The sequence below is a fragment of the Pleurodeles waltl genome, chromosome 5 (assembly GCF_031143425.1).
Source record: "Pleurodeles waltl isolate 20211129_DDA chromosome 5, aPleWal1.hap1.20221129, whole genome shotgun sequence".
Lineage (NCBI taxonomy): Eukaryota > Metazoa > Chordata > Amphibia > Caudata > Salamandridae > Pleurodeles > Pleurodeles waltl.
In genome coordinates, this window is record NC_090444.1 from 61,305,010 (window position 1) to 61,316,898 (window position 11,889).

General features: G+C 50.1%; 1 protein-coding gene across 1 annotated transcript in view; it reads right to left on the reverse strand.

Annotated features, from left to right (window-relative positions):
* Positions 1-11,088, reverse strand: part of GCKR (glucokinase regulator) — a 660,332-nt gene extending 649,244 nt beyond the window's left edge. Inside the window, exon 1 of the mRNA XM_069233566.1 lies at positions 11,054-11,088. The gene's annotated coding sequence lies outside the window, so the exon portion shown is untranslated. The remainder of the gene's footprint in view (positions 1-11,053) is intronic.
* Positions 11,089-11,889: the final 801 nt, after the last annotated feature.

Consider the following 11,889-nt stretch of genomic DNA (forward strand, 5'->3'; position numbering starts at 1 on the left):
ACCCAGGTGTGCCCTGGAGAAGGGATACCCAGGTGTGTATTAGAGAAGGGATACCCAGGTGTGCCCTGGAGAAGGGATACCTAGGTGTGCCCTGGAGAAGGGATACCCAGGTGTGTATTAGAGAAGGGATACCAAGGTGTGCCCCGGAGAAGGGATACCCAGGTGTGCATTAGAGAAGGGATACCCAGGTGTGCATTAGAGAAGGGTTACCCAGGTGTGCCCTGGAGAAGGGATACCCAGGTGTGCATTAGTGAAGGGATACCCAGGTGTGCATTAGAGAAGGGATACCCAGGTGTGCATTAGAGAAGGGATACCCAGGTGTGCCCTGGAGAAGGGATACCCAGGTTTGCATTAGAGAAGGGATACCCAGGTGTGCCCTGGAGAAGGGATACCCAGGTGTGCATTAGAAAAGGGATACCCAGGTGTGCCATAGAGAAGGGACACCCAGGTGTGTATTAGAGAAGGGATACCCAGGTGTGCATTAGTGAAGGGATACCCAGGTGTGCCCCGGAGAAGGGACACCCAGGTGTGCATTAGTGAAGGGATACCGAGGTATGCCCCGGAGAAGAGATACCCAGGTGTGCATTAGAGAAGGGATACCCAGGTGTGCATTAGAGAAGGGATACCCAGGTGTGCATTAGAGAAGGGATACCCAGGTGTGCATTAGTGAAGGGATACCCAGGTGTGCATTAGAGAAGTGATACCCAGGTGTGCATTAGTGAAGGGATACCCAGGTGTTCCCTGGAGAAGGGATACTCAGGTGTGCCCTGGAGAAGGGATACCCAGGTGTGCTCTGGAGAAGGGATACCCAGGTGTGCATTAGAGAAGGGATACCCAGGTGTGCCCTGGAGAAGGGATACCCAGGTGTGAATTAGAGAAGGGATACCCAGGTGTGCCCTGGAGAAGGGATACCCAGGTGTGCATTAGAGAAGGGATACCCAGGTGTGCATTAGTGAAGGGATACACAGGTGTGCCCCGGAGAAGGGATACCCAGGTGTGCATTAGAGAAGGGATACCCAGGTGTGCATTAGTGAAGGGATACCCAGGTGTGCATTAGTGAAGGGATACCCAGGTGTGCCCTGGAGAAGGGATACTCAGGTGTGCCCTGGAGAAGGGATACCCAGGTGTCCCCTGGAGAAGGGATACCCAGGTGTGCCCTGGAGAAGAGATACCCAGGTGTGCATTAGAGAAGGGAGACCCAGGTGTGCATTAGAGAAGGGATACCCAGGTGTGCCCTGGAGAAGAGATACCCAGGTGTGCATTAGAGAAGGGAGACCCAGGTGTGCATTAGAGAAGGGATACCCAGGTGTGCCCTGGAGAAGGGATGCCCATGTGTGCATTAGAGAAGGGATACCCAGGTGTGCATTAGAGAAGGGATACCCAGGTGTGCCCTGGAGAAGGGATACCCAGGTGTGCATTAGAGAAGGGATACCGAGGTGTGCCCCGGAGAAGGGATACCCAGGTGTGCATTAGAGAAGGGATACCCAGGTGTGCATTAGAGAAGGGATACCCAGGTGTGCCCTGGAGAAGGGATACCCAGGTGTGCATTAGTGAAGGGATACCCAGGTGAGCATTAGAGAAGGGATACCCAGGTGTGCATTAGTGAAGGGATACCCAGGTGTGCCTTGGAGAAGGGATACCCAGGTGTGCATTAGTGAAGGGATACCCAGGTGTGCATTAGAGAAGGGTTACCCAGGTGTGCCCCGAAGAAGGGATACCCAGGTGTGCATTAGAGAAGGGATACCCAGGTGTGCCCTGGAGAAGGGATACCCAGGTGTGCATTAGAGAAGGGATACCCAGGTGTGCATTAGATAAGGGATACCCAGGTGTGCCCTGGAGAAGGGATACCCAGGTGTGCCCTGGAGAAGGGATACCCAGGTGTGCATTAGAGAAGGGATACCCAGGTGTGCATTAGAGAAGGGATACCCAGGTGCGCCCTGGAGAAGGGATACCCAGGTGTGCATTGGAGAAGGGATACCCAGGTGTGCCCTGGAGAAGGGATACCCAGGTGTGCATTAGAGAAGGGATACCCAGGTGTGCATTAGTGAAGGGATACACAGGTGTGCATTAGAGAAGGGATACCCAGGTGTGCATTAGAGAAGGGATACCCAGGTGTGCCCTGGAGAAGGGATACTTAGGTGTGCATTAGAGAAGGGATACCCAGGTGTGCATTAGAGAAGGGATACCCAGGTGTGCCCTGGAGAAGGGATACCCAGGTGTGCATTAGAGAAGGGATACCCAGGTGTGCCCCGGAGAAGGGATACCCATGGAAGGCATACCCAGGTGTGCCCTGGAGAAGGGATACCCAGGTGTGCCCTGGAGAAGGGATACCCAGGTGTGCCCTAGAGAAGGGATACCCAGGTGTGCATTAGTGAAGGGATACCCAGGTGTGCATTAGAGAAGGGATACCCAGGTGTGCATTAGTGAAGGGATACCCAGGTGTGCATTAGTGAAGGGATACCCAGGTGTGCATTAGAGAAGGGATACCCAGGTGTGCATTAGTGAAGGGATACCCAGGTGTGCATTGGAGAAGGGATACCCAGGTGTGCCCTGGAGAAGGGATACCCAGGTGTGCCCTGGAGAAGGGATACCCAGGTGTGCCCCGGAGAAGGGATACCCAGGTGTGCATTAGAGAAGGGATACCCAGGTGTGCATTAGTGAAGGGATACCCAGGTGTGCATTAGAGAAGGGATACCCAGATGTGCATTAGTGAAGGGATACCCAGGTGTGCCCTGGAGAAGGGATACCCAGGTGTGCATTAGAGAAGGGATACCCAGGTGTGCATTAGATAAGGGATACCCAGGTGTGCCCTGGAGAAGGGATACCCAGGTGTGCCCTGGAGAAGGGATACCCAGGTGTGCATTAGAGAAGGGATACCCAGGTGTGCATTAGAGAAGGGATACCCAGGTGCGCCCTGGAGAAGGGATACCCAGGTGTGCATTGGAGAAGGGATACCCAGGTGTGCCCTGGAGAAGGGATACCCAGGTGTGCATTAGAGAAGGGATACCCAGGTGTGCATTAGTGAAGGGATACCCAGGTGTGCATTAGAGAAGGGATACCCAGGTGTGCATTAGAGAAGGGATACCCAGGTGTGCCCTGGAGAAGGGATACTTAGGTGTGCATTAGAGAAGGGATACCCAGGTGTGCATTAGAGAAGGGATACCCAGGTGTGCCCTGGAGAAGGGATACCCAGGTGTGCATTAGAGAAGGGATACCCAGGTGTGCCCCGGAGAAGGGATACCCATGGAAGGCATACCCAGGTGTGCCCTGGAGAAGGGATACCCAGGTGTGCCCTGGAGAAGGGATACCCAGGTGTGCCCTAGAGAAGGGATACCCAGGTGTGCATTAGTGAAGGGATACCCAGGTGTGCATTAGAGAAGGGATACCCAGGTGTGCATTAGTGAAGGGATACCCAGGTGTGCATTAGTGAAGGGATACCCAGGTGTGCATTAGAGAAGGGATACCCAGGTGTGCATTAGTGAAGGGATACCCAGGTGTGCATTGGAGAAGGGATACCCAGGTGTGCCCTGGAGAAGGGATACCCAGGTGTGCCCTGGAGAGAAGGGATACCCAGGTGTGCCCTAGAGAAGGGATACCCAGGTGTGCATTAGTGAAGGGATACCCAGGTGTGCATTAGAGAAGGGATACCCAGGTGTGCATTAGTGAAGGGATACCCAGGTGTGCATTAGTGAAGGGATACCCAGGTGTGCATTAGAGAAGGGATACCCAGGTGTGCATTAGTGAAGGGATACCCAGGTGTGCATTGGAGAAGGGATACCCAGGTGTGCATTAGAGAAGGGATACCCAGGTGTGCCCTGGAGAAGGGATACCCAGGTGTGCCCCGGAGAAGGGATACCCAGGTGTGCATTAGAGAAGGGATACCCAGGTGTGCATTAGTGAAGGGATACCCAGGTGTGCATTAGAGAAGGGATACCCAGATGTGCATTAGTGAAGGGATACCCAGGTGTGCATTAGAGAAGGGTACCCAGGTGTGCCCTGGAGAAGGGATACCCAGGTGTGCATTAGAGAAGGGATACCCAGGTGTGCATTAGAGAAGGGATACCCAGGTGTGGCCTGGAGAAGGGATACCCAGGTGTGCCCTAGAGAAGGGATACCCAGGTGTGCCCTGGAGAAGGGATATCCAGGTGTGCATTAGAGAAGGGATATCCAGGTGTGCCCTGGAGAAGAGATACCCAGGTGTGCCCTGGAGAAGGGATACCCAGGTGTGCATTAGAGAAGGGATACCCAGGTGTGCATTAGTGAAGGGATACCCAGGTGTGCATTAGAGAAGGGATACCCAGGTGTGCATTAGAGAAGGGATACCCAGGTGTGCCCTGGAGAAGGGATACCCAGGTGTGCCCCGGAGAAGAGATACCCAGGTGTGCATTAGAGAAGGGAGACCCAGGTGTGCATTAGAGAAGGGATACCCAGGTGTGCCCTGGAGAAGGGATACCCAGGTGTGCATTAGAGAAGGGATACCCAGGTGTGCATTAGAGAAGGGATACCCAGGTGTGCCCTGGAGAAGGGATACCCAGGTGTGCCCTGGAGAAGGGATACCCAGGTGTGCATTAGAGAAGGGATACCCAGGTGTGCATTAGAGAAGGGATACCCAGGTGTGCATTAGAGAAGGGATACCCAGGTGTGCCCTGGAGAAGGGATACCCAGGTGTGCATTAGAGAAGGGATACCCAGGTGTGCATTAGTGAAGGGATACCCAGGTGTGCATTAGTGAAGGGATACCCAGGTGTGCATTAGAGAAGGGATACCCAGGTGTGCCCTGGAGAAGGGATACCCAGGTGTGCATTAGAGAAGGGATACCCAGGTGTGCATTAGTGAAGGGATACCCAGGTGTGCCCTGGAGAAGGGATACCCAGGTGTGCATTAGAGAAGGGATACCCAGGTGTGCCCTGGAGAAGGGATACCCAGGTGTGCCCTGGAGAAGGGATACCCAGGTGTGCCCCGGAGAAGGGATACCCAGGTGTGCATTAGAGAAGGGATACCCAGGTGTGCATTAGTGAAGGGATACCCAGGTGTGCATTAGAGAAGGGATACCCAGGTGTGCATTAGAGAAGGGATACCCAGGTGTGCCCTGGAGAAGGGATACCCAGGTGTGCCCCGGAGAAGAGATACCCAGGTGTGCATTAGAGAAGGGAGACCCAGGTGTGCATTAGAGAAGGGATACCCAGGTGTGCCCTGGAGAAGGGATACCCAGGTGTGCATTAGAGAAGGGATACCCAGGTGTGCATTAGAGAAGGGATACCCAGGTGTGCCCTGGAGAAGGGATATCCAGGTGTGCATTAGAGAAGGGATACCCAGGTGTGCATTAGTGAAGGGATACCCAGGTGTGCATTAGAGAAGGGATACCCAGGTGTGCATTAGAGAAGGGATACCCAGGTGTGGCCTGGAGAAGGGATACCCAGGTGTGCCCTAGAGAAGGGATACCCAGGTGTGCCCTGGAGAAGGGATATCCAGGTGTGCATTAGAGAAGGGATATCCAGGTGTGCCCTGGAGAAGAGATACCCAGGTGTGCCCTGGAGAAGGGATACCCAGGTGTGCATTAGAGAAGGGATACCCAGGTGTGCATTAGTGAAGGGATACCCAGGTGTGCATTAGAGAAGGGATACCCAGGTGTGCATTAGAGAAGGGATACCCAGGTGTGCCCTGGAGAAGGGATACCCAGGTGTGCCCCGGAGAAGAGATACCCAGGTGTGCATTAGAGAAGGGAGACCCAGGTGTGCATTAGAGAAGGGATACCCAGGTGTGCCCTGGAGAAGGGATACCCAGGTGTGCATTAGAGAAGGGATACCCAGGTGTGCATTAGAGAAGGGATACCCAGGTGTGCCCTGGAGAAGGGATACCCAGGTGTGCCCTGGAGAAGGGATACCCAGGTGTGCATTAGAGAAGGGATACCCAGGTGTGCATTAGTGAAGGGATACCCAGGTGTGCATTAGAGAAGGGATACCCAGGTGTGCATTAGAGAAGGGATACCCAGGTGTGCCCTGGAGAAGGGATACCCAGGTGTGCATTAGAGAAGGGATACCCAGGTGTGCATTAGTGAAGGGATACCCAGGTGTGCATTAGTGAAGGGATACCCAGGTGTGCATTAGAGAAGGGATACCCAGGTGTGCCCTGGAGAAGGGATACCCAGGTGTGCATTAGAGAAGGGATACCCAGGTGTGCATTAGTGAAGGGATACCCAGGTGTGCCCTGGAGAAGGGATACCCAGGTGTGCATTAGAGAAGGGATACCCAGGTGTGCCCTGGAGAAGGGATACCCAGGTGTGCCCTGGAGAAGGGATACCCAGGTGTGCCCCGGAGAAGGGATACCCAGGTGTGCATTAGAGAAGGGATACCCAGGTGTGCATTAGTGAAGGGATACCCAGGTGTGCATTAGAGAAGGGATACCCAGGTGTGCATTAGAGAAGGGATACCCAGGTGTGCCCTGGAGAAGGGATACCCAGGTGTGCCCCGGAGAAGAGATACCCAGGTGTGCATTAGAGAAGGGAGACCCAGGTGTGCATTAGAGAAGGGATACCCAGGTGTGCCCTGGAGAAGGGATACCCAGGTGTGCATTAGAGAAGGGATACCCAGGTGTGCATTAGAGAAGGGATACCCAGGTGTGCCCTGGAGAAGGGATATCCAGGTGTGCATTAGAGAAGGGATACCCAGGTGTGCATTAGTGAAGGGATACCCAGGTGTGCATTAGAGAAGGGATACCCAGGTGTGCATTAGAGAAGGGATACCCAGGTGTGCCCTGGAGAAGGGATACCCAGGTGTGCATTAGAGAAGGGATACCCAGGTGTGCATTAGTGAAGGGATACCCAGGTGTGCATTAGTGAAGGGATACCCAGGTGTGCATTAGAGAAGGGATACCCAGGTGTGCCCTGGAGAAGGGATACCCAGGTGTGCATTAGTGAAGGGATACCCAGGTGTGCATTAGTGAAGGGATACCCAGGTGTGCCCTGGAGAAGGGATACCCAGGTGTGCATTAGAGAAGGGATACCCAGGTGTGCCCTGGAGAAGGGATACCCAGGTGTGCCCTGGAGAAGGGATACCCAGGTGTGCCCCGGAGAAGGGATACCCAGTTGTGCATTAGAGAAGGGATACCCAGGTGTGCATTGGAGAAGGGATACCCAGGTGTGCATTAGAGAAGGGATACCCAGGTGTGCATTGGAGAAGGGATAGATGAACCATGAAATCAGAATCCTCTAATTTATTTTCCAGTGGTTTGAAAGAAATAAGTATTGTTTGTTCTGTCTCCATAAACAACTATCAGCTTTACAATGCAGAAATAAATCTGCCGATGAGCATGAGATCAATATTATTACCACCCATCACCATCTTTGGTAATGGTCCGAAGATTTTCAGCGCCGCTGGTAAAATGAAATGTGGCGAATGTTGACTCCCGCTGCATCCCCCTGAAAAAGGGGAGCTTTTGCAACTCCCTGGTGCAGCTCGATGCTTTCTGCTGCCCCCTGCTGGTGGTGACAGAAGGCACTGCCTAGCCTCGCCTTGTGGTAGTGACTAATTTTGGCCTTCTTGGTCACAGAGGTATGGTTACCTCTGCCAAGGCAGGATGCTGCTGCCTCCCAAACCCGACAAGAATGACACGTCAGGCCCTGCCCCTCCCCTAACTCTAGCTTTGGAAACCCAAGACCCGCCCCTAGCGCCCACTGGCTCTGTTTGTCTCTAAGGCAGACAGCGATGAGGGCCGTGGCCTACAGGCCTGATTTTAACTCTCTTCACTGGTGCAAGTTACTCCCACAACTGGGCACATCCCACTTGCTGGTATAGACCCCCATGTTCCCTAAATGTGCAGATGAAGGAACATTTTCTTAAACTGAGTATGGGTAAAACTGAAGTACTGGTATGCGGGGGAGCAGGAATCCATCTGGTCTGGCAGCTGGTGGCTAGAGGAATGCGCCCCCTTCCGGCTTCAGTTGAATCGGCTAAAACTCTTGTGGTGGTGTTTGAATTTTGATTGGCAGGACAATCGTACCCCTAACACTTGTTTTTACATTATTAAGACTCTTAGGAAGATCTTCCCTTTTATTCCTGTTGAGCTGCGTCACGAGGTGGTCATTGCTTCAGTTTCGTCTAGACTGACTACTTCAACCCCCTTTATCTGAATATCAAGGCCTCCCCGTTACCTGCAAGTGCTTCAAGGCGCGGCTGCTGCATTGACATTTCTAGGCGCGCGTGCGTCAGAATGAGTATCGAGGCATTCCATTGGCTCCCGGTTGGCACGTGCATCACCTAGAGGGCGATTTGCTTAGTCTTTCTAGCCCTCCATCACAAGGGGTGGACACATCTTCCCGCCCTGTTTAACCCTCATATCACCCCACCATGTCACTCAGGCCCTCCTCTGGTAGCATTCCCAGATTTCAACAAGCATTTTCGATGCAACGGGTCTCGCATTTGTTCGAGTTAGAGCTATTAGCGAAGTGCCTTTTTAATTTTGATGGGGTTGGTAGCCCTTTCAGAATTACTTTCACCCTGAGTTTCCCATTTTTGTAACACCATGGTGGGGAAACTCTGGCCCATTTCCCAGGCTACTTGTAGCTAGGGGCCGAAAGGTGGTTCAGGAATGAACTGCTCACAAAGGAAACGCCTAAAAGGCTAGTATTTGGTTAATTGTGCATTGTAAAAATATCCAGGGCACTGGTAATATGCGATTTAGCACTGCTGTGATTTCCACATAATTATGGATTTGCCTCATTTATCACATAATCCATAATTTCATGCAAAATCTACAGATGTTAACAAAACAGTTTTTTAGCTCAAATGGCTCGAAAGTTACTAAAAACACAGCAACACAGTGGAACACTTGACTGGTCAACTTTCTGTTGCTTAATGGTGTATTTCGGCACCAAACTGATACCAAAAAATTGAAACCCTGGCCCAGCTAGTGCTAAAATATAAAAATGACAAAATAATGAAGCAATACTATCACAAAATGTACTACAATATGCAGCAAAATGTGCCTTTTCTTGCCACATAATTAAGGCAATTCTACCGCATAATTTGGTTCTGCACTACCGCATAATTCCAGTGGCAGTGCAAATACACAGTAACATACCTTAATTTAACCCAAATGCCTCGCAATAACGACCACAGTGCGTTAGCAACTGTGAATTACGTCGATTTCAGCCCCCCTGCTAGGAAACAATGGAACCTGCTTGTAGAAAATGATCAAGCTCCTTCCCCACATCCGTACTCACTCCCCCCTTAACCAGTCCCCAACCATGTGTAAGGTTTGCAGATAGAAAGGCGTGTATTAGCATATACTAGTCGTCCTGCTTGAACTACGCCCAAGCGACTTTGTTCTAGTGGCAGCTTGAACGATGAACTGCTCCGACGCATCTTAAAATTGTGCGGTGAGTTGCCTTTTTCATGCAAAATTGCTGTGGTTGTAATCTGCAAGGAAAATTGAATAAAAATAAGGGCCAGATGTATCAAAGCTTTTTGCATTCGCAAACGGTGCGAATGTCCGTTTGCGAATGCAAAAAGCCATTTCAGAATGTATCAAAGGCATTCTGAATGCAATTCTAAGGAATCGTGAATCCTTAAAATTGCGACCCTGTGTAGAGAGTCGCAAATTGTGTCTCTCTAAATAAGAAATTGCAAATAAGGATTCCTTATTCGCGATTTCTAAAGCACATGTAAGAAGCAATTCCTTAATGCGAATTGGGCGTTAAGGAATCGCTATTACCACCAAGTTGATCTTGGTGGTAACCATGTGCAAATTTTAAAAATGCATTTAAAATGCAATTTTAAAATTTACATGTAAAGCACACATGCCCCTTTGGCATGTGTGCGCCTTACATGTTGAAACAAAATGTTTTGGGGTGCAGCAGAGGGGGGCATAGGCCCCCAGCACCCTGGACTTTGCATTTACCAAAATGGCAAATTCCAGTTAGGAATTCGCAATTTCAGACATGTAAAATATTAGCAAATATGGGCCGAAAGGCCCATAGATGTGAATGGGGGCTGTATCGCAATTTGCGATTCAGTAATAGCATTTGCGATTTTTAAGAAATCGGTATTACCGATTCGCAAATGTGATACATTGCATTTTGCGAATCAGAAATAGCGATTTCTTAAAAATCGCTATTTCCGAATCGCAAAATGCATTCTTGATACATCTGGCCCTAAATGTGCGGGGACGTAGAAGCGGGAGAGGATGAAGGGGGAAGGTTCTTGGTAGGTAATTAAAAAAAAAAATAGAGACGGATCTACGGACGAAGTCGTTTTCCCAAAAAAATGTGCACAGCAACGAATAAGGAACAGAATGTAGACAGCTGTGAGGAGTTTCGTTGGTGCCCGGAAAAGAGCCAAATGGAGAGACTGAGAGATTGTATTGACAAGGAACAGACGAACGCCCCCCTGGAGACTGTGAGGTCTCTATGGTTGTTTTCACCCTCTTTCATCCCTTTGTGCCCCCTGTTCAATTCACATGCAGATTAGCTCTGGCCAAAATCTTGGCAAAACAGCCTGTTCTCCCCTCCTGCTCTGACCCAGGAAGGAAACAGAAAAACAAATCTAAATATTTATGAGTCTCTAACTCAATCCTCCCCGCTCCGCACTTTCCGTCTATGATGCACTGCTGTTGAATGTTGAAGGATTGCATTAATGAATGCATGCCTGCACACACTGATACAGGAACCCAGCAAACAAAGACACACACACAAACCATTATCGAGCTTCTAATGCCGGTATGTGCCAAACAGTTCCAGTGAAGGCAGCGAAAAAACATGCAGGGGAGAAAAAAATGCAGGGGAGAATATTTAAGCGCAGTTTCCAAGATAAACGAGTTACAGCTATTACCAGTAGTAAACTCCCAACCGGATTTTTCTTGCCACGTTAAAAGAAAAAAAATAACGCAATCGCGCTGCTACAGTTCACTCGTAATGAAAGTTATTGCCAAAAGTCCAATTATCTACGTAACTGGTAAAAGTGCAATTAACTGTGTAACAGGGTCGATATTATGCAAAGCGCTCGACTTCTGCCAAGCAAGATCGGGCTGCAAAAACAGAAAAAAAGTATTCCACAAACCTGACGGTAAACATCGAGCCTCGCATGTTTTCTGTACTTGGTTGCTGCGCTCGAGGAGGGCTAACCACCGGAAAAGGCATGACGTATGCGTGCCTTCCACTAATGAAAGCAAGAAGATTCTAACCGGCAAGCCCACGAACCATTGAAACACACTGACGTGACGTGGATGAGGCTCCGAGCCCTTTTCTAACTTCTAAAGCGTCTCGCTAGCGATACGCATGCGCAAGTGCATGCGATGCAGGCTCGACCCTAAAAAGCCGGTTGGGGCGGCCGGTCTTTCTCCGGTGCGGCTGCCAGGCTTCGGAATTCCCTACCTACCCATAATACCAACTGGGATTCTTCTACCTTATTTAAAAAAATCTTTGAAAACGTGGCTTTTTTCATCTTAATTCTCTTAGGTCTGTTGTGGTTGAGCCCTGTTTACAGTATAGAGCTTAGATACCCTTGGGTTTAATTTATAAATCTGTTTTCCATTTAATTTAATTTCAGAGTTGAGCAAGAGTGGCTGTGGGTTGGGCCTATAGGCACGTACCTAAAAATCTAGATTGAGTGCCTAATTTGTGAAAAAGCACAGGGGCTGGAGCTTTCCTTAGGAGTTTGCCATCTAACTACAAAATGCAGAGGTTGCTGAATACTAAGGCTGCCTAGACATGATTTCATGTCATGCCTCTACAACCCTATACTTCCTGAATCTTTATCTTACTATTGCAGGTTCTTTTTTCATTCCTGATTTCTGCCTTTGCCGCTATTTTCTTGTTGTTTTCCTCTTTCATTTTCCTTTTGTGCATTTGAATCTCTTGCTCTGAGTCAAAGTCTAATGATGAAAAATAAGTCCT